The sequence below is a fragment of the Lagenorhynchus albirostris genome, chromosome 6, assembly GCF_949774975.1.
Source record: "Lagenorhynchus albirostris chromosome 6, mLagAlb1.1, whole genome shotgun sequence".
NCBI lineage: Eukaryota > Metazoa > Chordata > Mammalia > Artiodactyla > Delphinidae > Lagenorhynchus > Lagenorhynchus albirostris.
The window spans coordinates 5,798,247-5,810,977 of record NC_083100.1 but is presented as its reverse complement, the minus strand read 5'-3'; positions in this window follow the sequence as shown (position 1 = coordinate 5,810,977).

Sequence of the window (12,731 nt, the reverse complement as noted above, 5' to 3'; positions counted from 1 at the left end):
GCATCCATCGTGAAGAACTGACGTCACACTGAGTCCTTAGGGGTCCACAGGAGTTGGAGGATGGAGTATGTGTTCGGGTGGGGCTGCAACTCTAGTTGGGAACATTCCAAGTACTAAGAGTGAAGACCCTCTGGCAGATGAAGAGGTTGGAATATTCAAGAAATCAAAAGAAAAGAGACTAGCATACATGGTGATTCTGGAGTGATGGGGGTGTCTGCAGGGCCCTGCAGGGCACACTGAGGTTTTAAATAAGTGCAACAGGAAGCCACTAAGGGTGTGGAAGGATAGAGTCTGGTTTGTTCTATAAGGTACTCGGGCTTTGCCTGGAGAGTGGATCACAGGGACACAAATTTGAAAGCCATTGTCATGGTCCAAAAAGACAAGTGGGCGGTGCTGGTGGACCGGGAGAGAACGGGACAGTTTGAGACCTGCTTCAAAGGCAGAACTGACAGCCCACGTTGATGGGCTGGGTGTTGGGAGCTGAAGAAGAGGAAAGAGTCCAAGTTAGCTCCATGTCCTGATTTGAGTAACTGAGAGGAAGGTGGCAACAATTCCCAGAGATGGAGAAGCCTAAAGTAATTTTAACATTTAGGGGGCAGGGGAAACAGATCAAGAAATTAGCCTGGGATTTGGGAACGCTGAAAACCTATGAGGCATCCAGTGTCAAGTTCAAGTAAACCATTCAAAATACAGAAGAGGAGCTAAGAAAACAAATCAGTCATCTGGGAGGAGGGCAGAGAAGAGACGGCAGCTGATACAGGGCAGTTTTCCATCTCTGCTTCCCGTGTCCGGGCTGTGCCCCAGCTGGCCACACCAGGAAACCCAAAGGTGGTCACCTGCCCAGCCTATCACAAAGCTCCCCAGACACATCACCTTTAAGCTGTGGTCCAGGTTCGCCAGCACCTTCGCCTCCCACAGAAGGACCTAGAACTTCAGGAAGAAAACCTGCAAGCTCTTGGTCTCGCTTCCCTTTGCAGTGGGTTATCCTCCCCCAAACCCGGGCCCCCAGGCAAACGCTGACTTACTTTCTGTCACTGTAGCTTAGCTGTTGCCTCTTTCATTCCTGAGTTCTTTTGACATGACTATAGTAACCTGTGACGGTTTCCTACTTTTGTGTGTGTGTATTGGCTGCACTGGGTCTTCATTGCTGCGTGTGGGCTTTCTCTAGTCGTGACGAGCGGGGGCTACTCTTCGTTGCGGTGCACAGGCTCCAGGCGCGCGGGCTTCAGTAGTTGCGGCACATAGGCTCAATAGTTGTGACACGCGGGCTCCACAGCACACGGGCCTCAGTAGTTGCAGTGCGTGGGCTCAGTAGTTGGGGCTTGTGGGCTTAGTTGCTCTGTGGCATGTGGGATCTTCCCAGACCAGGGATAGAAACCTTGTCCCCTGCATTGGCAGGCGGATTCTCAACCACTGTGCTACCAGGGAAGTCCGATGGTTTCCTTACTTGATGTTATGACAAGTTCTAGACTCATCCTGCATTTTTCTAGCCCCAGAATCTGTTTGGATTCCCAGGATTTACCACAGTTTATTCCACTGGTCGCCTATTCATGAATTTATGATTTCTAGTCTTCTTTTATTGCCAACAGGATTACAGTCGTCTCTCTCTCATCTGTCTTTTTGTATTTTTGCCAGAAAAACATATTTTTGAGTACTTAGTACACTCCAGGCCTTAATGACACAGCAGTGGGAAAAAAAAAAAAAAGAACCCAAATCCCTGCCCCCACGGGGGAAGAAAGGCAGCCAGTAAGGATGGAATCTCCTGGGATACAGTAAGGGCGACGGGAAAAGCGGAGAAAAGAGGAGAATGCAGAGTGTGGGATGGGAGGTTTCTAGTCTCGACAGGCCTCTGTGTCAGCTGAGGTAAGGCATCTCCGATAATATGACAATTCAGAGAAACCAGGAGGAAGTGAGGGGTGAGCCACAAAGGCAGGTGGCGGAAGAGCATTCCAGGAAGCGGGGGAACAGCAACTGCAAAGCAGAGCACACCTGGTAAAGGAAAATCAAGAGGCTAGTGAGGCTGGGACACGGTGAGTGAGGGCATACGTGGCAGGAGATGAGGCCAGAGACGTGGCTGTGGACTGACCACGAGGAAAGTGGGGGAGGTACGGTACACTCCAGAATGTGGGACAGCTGGTACAGGACGGTAGGGACTCCACAAGGGCCACGGCACCCAGAGACAAGTGCTTTGCCTATAGCAACCCCGGCCAGCGCCTAGTGCCTTTTGTGACCCTTGCCCTGCCTGCTCCTCAGAGGTCAGGGGTCGGAGAATGTCAGGAAAGCCGCTGTGGGAACACAGAGGACACCCTACAGCAGCGGGGAGTAACCATGGACTCCTCCGCACCCGCCCGCCGAAGCTGTCTGCTCATTCAGCGCTGGGCTTGCCTTGCACGCCTGGAGAAGCTCCCATTGGCTTGCCGACCTGGCTGCAGTATTCCCCCAGCTCACACTTTCCATTCCTTTAGGTGATTAAAAGTAATTCCCCACCAACTCCACATGCTACAGCCCTGGGTGAGAGGTGCCCCTCCTGACTCGCCCCCGGGCCCCCACCCGACTGGGATGCGAGACTCTCTCTGCCACCACTCGCTCCCTCAGTTCACACCTGTAGGCTAGACAAGGTCATAGGTCACCAGGTGAGCGCGACCATGGCAGAAGCAGGAGCCCCGCTGAAGGGAGAAATTGAAATAAAGCCCCAAAAGTGGGCTCTCTGACCTTTGAACCGTCGTGGCCTCCATTTCCTCCTTTAAAGGGATGGGGAGAAGCCCATGTCTGTAAACAGGAGTGATGTGTGGATTAAATGTTTCCTGTTAGTACACATGATGCACTCGGAGCCGTGCTAACACACACCCTGTGCAGAAAAGGTGTTAGATGTTGACAATTATTTTTCTTATCATAACCATACTTGGAAAAGTCAGAAAACCGAGCTGTAACGAAAACGTCATAAAAGTCTGGGAACTCTGTGCCGTTCTGATGGGGTCATTCATTTCCTCCTGGGGGCATGAGTAAAATGTCCCAACAATCCAAAGGGCCAGTGAGCTAAGCGTGAAGGACCAGCAAGGTTGGGGTGACCATATCTGACTCCACTTCAGCAGAGAACTGCGGGGATCAGTGAGTAGTGTTAATACTCTCAAGAAGTTTCGTACCAGAGAGGGGAGAGCTGAGATGATGTCAGAGGGTGACGCAGCATCCAGGGAGAGATGCATGGGCATCTCTTAAAGGCGTATCCCTCAGAGCAGCGTCAGGATAAACAAGACCGTGGCAGGGTCTTCAATTCAAACAGAGAGAAACCAATGCAGGGGACTTTGTGATGGGGGTGAGGGAAGAGGTGAGGACAAAGAAGGGGCTAGGGATTAACCCAGGGGTCAACACAACGGGAAGTCACTGTCACCCTAGGCTGGAGGGACAGAGGTGACAGCTGGGGCTGTGGGAAGGGAGCCTGGTGGCGCTGCCCAGTGGGAGCTGAGTGGGGTGAGGGGAGCTGAGTCTGGTGGGATCGGCTGAGCAGAGCGGAGGACGCATCCCCGGCGCCTCCCCTCCCCTGATGCTCTCTAATCTTCCACCAGGGCCTCTGCGTGGCCAGCCTGCCCAGAAGCCAGAGGCAGGGGACCCTGGCCACGAGGTCCCTGTGACCCCAGCAAGTGGAGTCTTTGAGTCAAGGCCGATGCCACACTGTAAGAAGCCGTGGGTTTGCAGGGGCCGGAGCTGAGGGGGTGAGAAGCAGAGACCAGGACGGCCCTGGGAAGAAGGGATGGAGGAGGTGGGGCCACAGGGGTGGGGGAAGAGCTGTATCATCCTTCGGAGGTGAAGGGGACCTGGGCTCGTGTCCTCCTGTTCCCTGCACTTAGAGCAAAGCTCATGGGCCAACGTGGGAGCAGAGAGCGGCTGCCCGGGAAGCCAACACACCTCCGTGAGGGTTCACCGCCACCCGTGGGGACACGCTGGCAAGGAGATCAGAGAAGGGGGCGCTGGCCAGTGCTTGGAGCCCACCCACCCCTGAGCCCAAGAAACTGAAGCCAGAGAGCAAGGTTCACACACCCCAAGGAGCAGGATTAGCCTGGAATTGGGTTCAGAAGATGCCCGGGACCAGGTCCCTGCCGGCTAAACTTTGCCTGTTGTGGCAGGAGGCGAAGGGTGCTCCGGGTAAGTCCCCAGTGGAAGGATCCCTTCAGATCCCCCATCACCACCCTAAACCAAGCCCAACTTGCCCCTGGCACTGCCTCCTGACCCCCCCACCAGCCACTGCTCCCTGATTGGCCCTGCCCAGCCAAATGTGACTCCCACGTGCACCCACACATTCAGATATGTGCAAACACGCACCCACGAACACTCACACACTTGCACCCGCACACTCACACCCGCACACACCCTTGCACTTACACACTCTTGCACACGCACCATCCCGCACACACATCCTTACACTCACACTCTTGCACATGCACCATCCGGCACACACATCCTTACACTCACACACTTGCACACGCATTCACACACACACTTGCCCATGCATCCTCTCACACACTTGCACATGCACCATTGCACCCACACACTCTTGCACACGCACCATCCGGCACACACATCCTTACACACACACACTTGCATTTGTGTGCTCGCTCCCACAGCGTGCACACTTGCTTGCACACCCACACGCCTGCACACATTCACATGCTTGCATTGTCAGCCCTGTACACACACCCTTCCTCTCGCTAACACACTCACTTGACAAACACTCCCACTCCATCCACCTGCAGTCAGCTGTCCCACGGGACACGCTCCTCCTTCAGGGCTCTGCACTGACCCCCGACGACCTTCCCCAGAAGTCCTGGGAAGACCACATCCCTCTTCTTGGAGACCTTGTCACTGCTGCAGTTTCACCTTTGTTCATGGGGTTATGGGATGAATTTCTGACCTGCCTTTTGAGCCAAGGTGAGCTGCGGAAGGACAGCCCTGCTGCTGCCGCCACCAACCCCTCATTTCATGCCCAGCGCGCACAGTGTGGACACATGGTGTTTGACAAACGTATGATGGATGGATGGATGAAGCCAGACAGGCTGGGAGGGAGGGAAAGGCCAGAGGCAAAGAGAAGCTCAGACACATAAACGGGGGGCGGTGGATGTGTGAAGCGGTGAAACTTCTGTTATCTGCAGATCTGGCGTGGGAAGGGGAGAGGCCGGTCAGTGTTCAGCTCCCTCTAAGGGGGTGGGTGGGGGCAGCCACGTCCCCTGAGGCTGCCTGTGGTTGGGCACCTGCTTCGGGGGGGGGAGGGAAAGTGACGCCACCTGAGGGGGAGGGAGAGCTGGGAGGAAAGCTGGAGGGGGCAGCAGGGCAAGGGGCCAGACCAGGCAAGGACCCTCTGGGGCCTTTGAGCATCCGTCTCTGCTCTCCCTCCAATGTCTGCACCCCTGTGGGCAAGCCCTCCCGGGAAGTACACCCCACTCACTAGTGAACGGCCTAATGGACTTATATTGGTGGTGGGAGGGGAGACAGAGGGACCGAGTCTCGCTGGGGGCTGGTGAGGATGAGCCTGGTTTGCGTTTCTCCACAAAGACCAGGGTGGACTTTCTAAGTATATGGACAGTGATGTCGGTTCTTAAAACCTTGTGGAAATCAGTACAAGTGTCTTCCTGGTAAATTTGCTATGTCTGTCCCTAAAATAAATTTGATCCAAAAGGAAAGTAGGCAGCAGAATGTAAAAGTTATTTTCACTTTGTTATCGTACCAATGCTTCTTCCTTTTTACCCTAGATTCTCTAGTGGTACTGGCTTGTTTTGAGTTTACAGATGACTAGGATATAGACCATCATCATCTAGCTGAAAAATTGCATCTTCTACTCCAATGGTCCTCAACCTTCCCTGTGCGTCGGAAGCGCTGGGGGAATTTTCAAAACCTGCAGGTGCCCGGCTTCGTCCCCGGAGGTTCAGGATCGAGTCATCTGGGCTGGGGCAGCTGTGCTTTTAAAAAGCTCCCAGGTCCAAGGTGCTTCGAATGTGCGTCCAAGGCTGAAAACTGGTGTCTAAGCTGATGTCATTTTGATACCAACCAGGGTTCTTGGCCTTCCCCAATCAATAGAAATTGACTAGAGGCTAGACAAGAAATTCAGGCAAGGCTTTATTGGGGCCCCTGTTACAGCACGGGGAGCGAGAACGAACAACAGCTTCCCTTGCTTGCCCACTCCTGGAGGGGGCGGGGCGAGCTTGTTTCTTATACGGGGTGAGGGTAAGGGTGTGTCCAGGGGTCAGGCCAGAGGGGTGGCTTGGGTGTTTTGCCCACCCCTTAGGTGGCGTTGTGTGCCGGGGGCGTGCTCAGCGCCCTGCATTTGCTCCGGGCTCTTCAAAAGTGGCAGTAGGGTTATTTTTGGTCTCTTTGTATCTTTTGTCCAGAATTTGCCCCAACTGCACACGCACACAGTTATTTTTGGACCCACATAGTTTCTTTGTATTTTGTTGCCGGAGGAGAGGTTTATCCAGGTGCAAGCACTGCAGCAAAGGGTCCCAGGTCCCAGCCTGTCTCAGTTTCACCCAAAGCCTCAGTGGTTGTTTAGATGCCCATACACTTCGGCTAAGAACAAGCTTCTAGAAAAGACACAGACAAACCCTCAATGCAGTCACGAGGGCAGACCAAGTGTTTTGAGTTCATCAGTAGTTTAGTCCAATAACTTTGGAAGTATTTCTTTTTACAAATCAAATGTAACAATATTTAAGGTGGATGACTTGGTAGCAGAGGGGTACCAAGGGAGTTTGGTTTATTAATAATAGAGCAGAGAAATGAGGATAGAAACTCTAAGAGTGTGTCCATGCTTAAATATTTGTAACTGTTTCTATATAATTTCCATTAACTCAAGTTGTTTTTCTTGTTCAAATCCAATGAGATCCAAAAGCGATGAGTTCTTTGTAATCTGGACGGATGCTGAGAACACCATGGCCTCTTTTCCCTTGTAAAGTATTGGGTCTTTACTACTTCGATATAAGCTGCAGACACAGGCTTCACAAATATAATCACATAATTTTTCTTCATATTCAAGAAAAATTGAGCTTTCTTTTGAGAGAACATGCCACTGAAGAATCCAGTTTCTGTAGAGAAAAAAAAAAGCAGGGCGGCGGTGGGGGGGGTGGTTCTGCTTCGTCTCAAATTGCTTTGGCCACGATTAGATTTCAGTGTGAAAAACTGGGGCAACTTGTTCAGCGTGAGACGGGAGGGGGAGATGCAGAGCCGCTGGGAACTGAGTAATCCTGAGATGATTGATCATCAAACCTCGCCAGCCCCGCTCCCAGGTATGACAAGGGGTCGGGGGAGCAGGTGATGCCCAGGTGCTGACCACCCACCCAGAGCTCCCCCAAAGTCTCAGCAAATGGGTACCTGTGAACAAGACGGAAGTGCACCTGGATACGAGCCCTGTCCCCACATCTCACCTATGTCGTCATACTCCAGGTGACACCGTTCCTGGTAAACTAGCATTATTTCCACCATTGCTCACCTTGCTTCTTGCCCTACCTTTTAGGAACTTAATATCCAAGATGAACCAGTTTGCAAGGCAGAAATAGAGACACAGATGTAGAGAACAAATGTACGGACACCAAGAGGGGAAAGCGGCGGGGTGGATGGTGGTGGTGTGATGAACTGGGAGATTGGGATTGACATGTATCCGCTAATATTTATAAAATGGATAACTAATAAGATCCTGCTGTATAAAAAAATAAAATTAAAAAAATTTAAAAATAACAACAAAAAAACCCCAAAGTGCTAACTAATGCATATTTATCTGTACATTTTTCATTTCCTCTCCACCCCACCAGAGTGAACCCCTCATGGAGGAGGTGTCAGGACTGTCTTATCCATGTATATATCCCCCAAACCTGACACAGAGCTTGACATATGAGAACATTCATCTATTAAATGAATCCATTTGCATTCAAATATCTATGTTCGCACAGAAATCTATGTATATCTTTGGGGGGAATCTGACTGGACACACCAGCAAACAGCCCATTTGCACTCTGTCTTCATGGGCTCTATTTATAAGAAGAAACTGTTTTAGGACTCACTCAAAATCCCCATTTTTGGTGGCTCCGACTTAAGATAAACAAGATCTCAAAAAAGAAAAAAAAATTGCCCAAGTGAGAACTAGTTGTTTTTTCTCTTTGGGCTTTTTTCCTCCCTAATGAAACCTCTTAAGAAATTCAGTCTTCTAGTGGAATTCATTGTCTTGTTTATTGTGCTCAACACAAGTCGGTTTCCTTTGCCTCCTCCCATAGATCTGTTTCTAAAGAGGTTGACATTTCCTCCAGTTTTTTTTTTTTAATAAATTTTATTTATTTATTTATTTTTGGCTGCGTTGTGTCTTCGTTGCTGCACACGGGTTTTCTCTAGTTGTGGCGAGTGGGGGCTTCTCTTGTTGTGGAGCACGGGCTCTGGGCGCGCGAGCTTCAGTAGTTGCAGCACGTGGGCTCAGTAGTTGTGGCTCGAGGGCTCTAGAGCGCAGGCTCAGTAGCTGTGGTGCATGGGCTTCGTTGTTCCGCAGCATGTGGGATCTTCCCGAACCAGGGCTCAAACCCATGCCCCCTGCATTGGCAGGCGGATTCTTAAGCACTGCGCCACGAGGCAAGTCCCTTCCTCCAGTTCTGAATGGTCATCAGTGCTTTTCTTCTACAGTCGATAAGACAAGCCATCCACAGATATTCCTGTGTATCACGTCATTTCCTCCAGTGGAGTAGCAGTATCCTACACTCAACACGAGGGGCTGTGGGGGCAGAGGTCAATGTCTGAATCCTTAGCACCTGTAACTATGTCACCTTATACGACAAAAGGGACTTTTCGAATGTGATTAAATTAAGGGTCTTGAATAGGGAGATTATGCTGGATTATACAGGTGGACCCAATGTCTTCATGAGGGTCCTTATAAGAGGGAGGCAGGAGAGTCAGAGAAAGTGGTGTGAGGACAGAAGCAGAGGTGACAGAGAAACAGAAAGAGGGAGATTTAAGGATGCTTCACTCCTGGCCTTGACCACGGAGGAAGCGGCCACAAGCCAAGGAATGTAGGGGCGTTCGGAGCTGGGAAGTCAAGGAAACAAATTTTCCCTTAGAGCCTGGAGAAGGAGAACAGCCTGCCAACCCATTTTAAATTCCTCACCTCCAGAACGGCAAGGAAGTAAATTGCCACTTGGGAGGACACCACGTCCGTCACCAAGGAGCCCCTAACATACCCCCAAAGTTCCAGGGGCCACACGCAACAGCATCTCTCAGGCTGCACCCAGCCATGGACCTCTGCCGTACTCCTCGAGGAAAGAGAAAAATGTCTTTTCCCCAATTCTTTTGTACTTTGTCATCTGTCTTTGGGAAAATAACCCCATACATTTTCGCCTGCACCACCTCTTCCCCAAATTCCCTCCTCACTGGCCTTGCCAATTACTCAGGTAAATAGACAGCATGGGAAGGGGGGGTGCAGGACATCATCAGCCTCGTGGTCAAAGTCAATGTAAGCTCAGGATCAAGCTGGGCATGTGTGTTCACATGTGCGCGTGAGTGTACGTGTTACATAACTGTTACCCTGTGATGAGCACAATGTCATGTGAGTTGCTGCTCTCCGCCATGTAAGATTATATTATGAATATTCCTACTTGTAAATTTTGGGAACCATTTTAAATTATTGTACATATTCCAATGTGTTGATATGTCATGATTTGTCTCTCCTCACTGGGCACCTGGGTACTCTGTATGTTTTTTCATTTAAAATAATCCTTCCAGGAATGTCTTTCCATGTCAACTGTTGTTATTTGCCTTGGGGTGAAATTAATGGGTCAGAGGGCATTTAAATTTTAAGCCATAACTCTGATTATAGAATAAAATGTCTAAACGCAGTACAGAATTGCCGAGCAAAGCAAGTGTGGCTATTCTTTGGGGGCTCAGGACGGTCCCCTCAGAATCATAGCGGGTGGATGGCTGTCTTACACTTAACTGTGTATGTGCACATATATATGATATTTGTGATATATATGAAATGTGACATGTATAACATGATATATTAACATATATCTTAGAAACACTTTTGCTAGAATAACCCCAGCAGCTTTAGCTCTCAAGTCTTCCCGCTTCACCCCAGAGATTTGTCTCATGAGTGGTGGGAATAGATTCTGCGGAATCACAGTCGGAGGATGCAGCCTCCAGGGATGGCGGTCAGCAACTGATCCAGAGGAAAGCCCTTTGGGGTGTCCGGAAAAGCTCAGCATTGCAACAGCACAGAGCTGACCACCAGTCGATTATGTACTGAACCTTGGGATTCAGCCCAGGATGTGTTCAATTGCTAGAAATGTCATGGCTATCGTCAGCTTTTTGGCAAGAAGATGCACATTCCTTCCAGAAGTTCAGGGAACGCCTTTGTCCCTATAAAACAGATACAAAGTCCAAAACAATGGAACAACTGGACGATTTTCAAGTCACTACACTCAGCACGTTCCGTTGATTCCTCTCACATCTGCCTTTTTATTGAGATGTGTAAAATTATGATGTGATCTCTCGACTTGGAAACCTAACTTATATGCACCAGGGGACTCAATAAGGAATTCTTATATCTTCAAGAGCATCAAATAGTACCCAGACACCACTTAGGCTAGCATGCATGTGAGAATTGCTGGTACATGAAAGTAGACTACTAAAGGCTTCATTTGTTTCCTTCAGTAAATATTCATTGGATGCTGAGTCTGTGCAAAGCCCTGTACCAGACCCGGAAGATGCAGTCGAGGAACACCAGCGTGGTCCCTGCCACCACCATGTGCCCTGGGCACTTACTTCATCAACAGCAGGATTATGACCTGATCCTAAGCACGAAGACCATTGCTATTAACCTTCATAATAACGTCCTGCAGAAATAAAAATGGGGCAGGCACTCTTGTTTTCTGACACAACTCATTCCCATCCCCTACATCCCTCCACAGAGGGGTCCCACCTTGCCCTGGCAGTCTGTCCCGTCCCATATTTTATTCCAATCTAAAATGCCAACCTGCCCCTTCCCCACCGGCAGTCAGCACACAGCCCACACTTCAAGGCTGTGCTCTAAGCGGAGCCTCGCCGAGACTCCAGGTAGAAATAGTCACTTTGTACGTGCCTCTGCTGGCGCTTGCTACGTCAGTACAGGGAGCCTGTGACTCCACCTGTCTTCATCTCGGTCCCTCTCCAGATGCGAGCTAATTGAGGACTTGGAATTTATCATTTATGCCTAGTGCCTCCTGGTTGAATGAATGAGTGAGGGAATGAATGAAGACTATGTGATACGTACACACTTTATCCACAAAGAACATTTTCTTCCATCGTTATTAATAGAAAATGGGACTTGAGTTGTCTTTCCAGCAGGAGACACTTGCCTGACCCCCGCGCTGCCTTAGGAACAGGAGGATCTGTACATAAGATGCTTGGCTGCAAAGGTATAACCTGCGTCCATGAGGCTGAGAAGGACCAGCGGCCTGGGACAGGCTTGGGTCCATAGTCCTGGGCTCACCGCCCCAGTGTGCTGACAAACAGGACCCAGAAAAATTGTGCCTCAAAGCATGAGACAACAAATCAACCATGTCACCATTCTACAGAAGTAGACTTATTAAATGTAACCCACACATTATCTGGGCCTCTACCCCTGAGAGACTTGGTTGAACGTAACCCACCCCAGCGCCATAGCATGTGACTGGCTGGAACCCTCACCTGATTTCCCTGCTTCTCTCTCCTCTGTGTCCCTGTGACCTCACAGCCTGGCACCAACGGACCCTGAGACGCAGAATCCTGCCTCTTCAGCAGTTTCGCTTGTGAACTCCATTCACATCAAGTGTTTTGTGATTTTTGTTTGACGTGTACTGAAGATTTTATTTGTCAGAGAAGCAGTCCCATGCACACCACACAGAGACCATCTCCTGAATTTCCGTACTGCTTTCCCTCCTCTCTTCCCCCTTCCTTCCAGGAAAAGCAAGACACTCCCCACCTGATTTGGGCCCCATAGTTGGGTCTATCCTGTATCCTCAGTCCCTTTAAGGTATTAGCTTCTACCCACAGTCAGTGCGTTAATAAAATTCCTCTGAACAAATGCAGAGCTCGCTCTCATTCTCTCATTACAGACTTTTGGTGATTTGCAGTTTCTCCGTCTCACTTAAACCAATACGCAGTGGAGTTTACCTGTTCCCCTTCCCCCCATCCACAGGACTATTCTTTAGAAATCGCTGTAAATAAAAATAGTATGATTGTTGGGAAACAATGACTATTTTCATGTTTCTGCATGGTCACGGCTTTCTGAGTAGAGTAGTGGCAACCCTAGTGGAAGATGTTTGAATAGCAATGAGCATTGGAAGTTGAAGGTCATGACCCCTGGGGAGATTGACAGCTCTCTGGCCCCTGGAGACAGGTGTAGACATTCCAAAGGATAATGGACCTGGAGGCCTTCCTGTTCTTTCCTGGAGAGCAGAGTGTTTGTTTCTATCCCAGAACACAAGTTCTCTTTCTCTCTGGGTTGGGAGAAGACGAGCAGCTGTACCTGCAGCTCTTATATCAGCTTCAAGATTCAGAGTCTTGGAGTCCCGCTCCTGTGGTACAAACCCCCGGACACGCACAGCACATCTGGATCTCAGCACAGCTCCCTGAGGGAGGCGGAGCATGGGGTGCTGGCCCGAAGATGGCCGGGTCAGTAATTAAAAATCCAGAAACCTTGTGTTTCCAATCAGGATAAATAAATAAGTCTAGATATAAAAACATGCATGTATGAC